The sequence below is a fragment of the Castanea sativa genome, chromosome 5 (assembly GCF_040712315.1).
Source record: "Castanea sativa cultivar Marrone di Chiusa Pesio chromosome 5, ASM4071231v1".
Taxonomy (NCBI): Eukaryota; Viridiplantae; Streptophyta; class Magnoliopsida; order Fagales; family Fagaceae; genus Castanea; species Castanea sativa.
This window is the reverse complement of record NC_134017.1, coordinates 62,743,397-62,744,986: the sequence shown is the minus strand read 5'-3', so window position 1 is coordinate 62,744,986 and position 1,590 is coordinate 62,743,397. Positions and strand designations below refer to the sequence as shown.

The following is a 1,590-nucleotide window of genomic DNA, read 5'->3' as shown; positions in this document are numbered from 1 at the left end:
TGTAACTGCTTGTTGTGATAATAGTGGATTCTCGGGAGTGGTGACCTTAAAATCACCCGGTGGGGTTTTTGCCTTAGAGGTTTTCCCCATTCGTAAACAAATCACCGTGTCAATTTATTTTCCGCTGCACTTTAGTTTATTGGTGATTTGTTTGTGCTACCACGCGTTTGCATGTTAAATTGGTTAATTAATTAAACTTAGCTAATTAATCAATTAATCCATCACAAGGGGTCAATACGTTTTTGGCCTATCACTAAGAAGGCCTTATTGCCAATAAGTGGTCACACAAAGTGCAGCGAAATGATGCTCTAGTGGGTCCAGTACTTCCTCTTCCTATTTTACTTACGCTTCATGAGTATCATAATGGTCACTCAGAATCGGAAGAAGAAGCAGGTGTATTTTCATTAGAGAAGGAATTAGCCTGCAATGTGATGAAATCAAGTAGGTGGCCAGTGAAATGGCCTTGTCAGATTCTAGTTGTGAGCCTCATGATGACCAAGCTGTCTCCCTTGCTGATGAAAGAGAAGACGTGGGGCAGTTCTCAAGAACCAAAACCTTTTTTTTAGACCATCCAGTTGCATTTAAGTGCTCTACCATGGATCACGTACAGGAAAATGTCTTTTAAGGATGAGAAATTTGATAACCTGATTTTTAAAGTACCTGAGAAGAAGTAGGGTCCTAATGGCTTGGTGGAAACCGTTGGACCAAAACTGTTTGATGATCTCTGCCCCGCTGATTTGAGATTTGATACTTCTGCCAAGAACTTCGGGCCAAATGAATTAAAGATATATAGAGTTTTGAAGAAGAAATGGTCTAAATGCCAAGACGGCAGCAATTTTGCACAAATTCTAAATTCCAAATTAATCGGTATGACAGTTAGATTTTCTCTCCAAATTTTTTTCTCCCATCTCATCTTCTTTTCTTTATGTTTTTTTTCCCTCCTTTTAGCTTTATTTAGAAAGAATGAGGAAAAGATTACATGTGATCTAATGAAACTTCAGAAACTGCTTTTGTACAAAACACGTCAAGAAAGATTTTTTAGTATTCTGAGAATCAGAAGATGATTTTAGTGATATGATGGCACCTCTGAATTTTTTGTCAATGTTGTGATTCTGTACTCAACTCAAAGAATTGAGATCCAAATAATTAGAATTGGCTGTACAAAGTCTTTCTCATGATTTAGCTTTGTTAAAGGCAGACTCTGAACTTCTTAGTGTAATTTTATTGGAAGTGAAAGAAACCAAAACTTGGTGTTATTTGACAAAACTTTGTCTGTGTCCTACTATCATTGTTAAGCTTTATTATTATTATTATTTTAAATTTGAAAATAAAATTTTAATATTTTCAATATAAGTCCAATCTGTATTTAATCTATTCTACTGCAGTTTTCCTCTGTACTGGAGTCTGGAGCAATCTCCCATCTTAATAAATAATGATTTACTTATAATAAAAATTGAAAAATAAATATTCTTATGTAGTTAACCTAACTAGTAAGTTGCCTGTGCGATGCACGGATAATATTGTAATGTTTTATGTAAGATAAGTTTGGAGAACATTGTATATATATTATACCATTTGTCATAGAACTTT

The 1,590-nt window shown here is 34.6% G+C and overlaps 1 pseudogene; it reads left to right on the top strand.

Moving 5' to 3' along the window:
* The window catches only part of LOC142635579 (uncharacterized), a 7,018-nt pseudogene extending 6,452 nt beyond the window's left edge, over window positions 1-566 (top strand).
* Window positions 567-1,590: the final 1,024 nt, after the last annotated feature.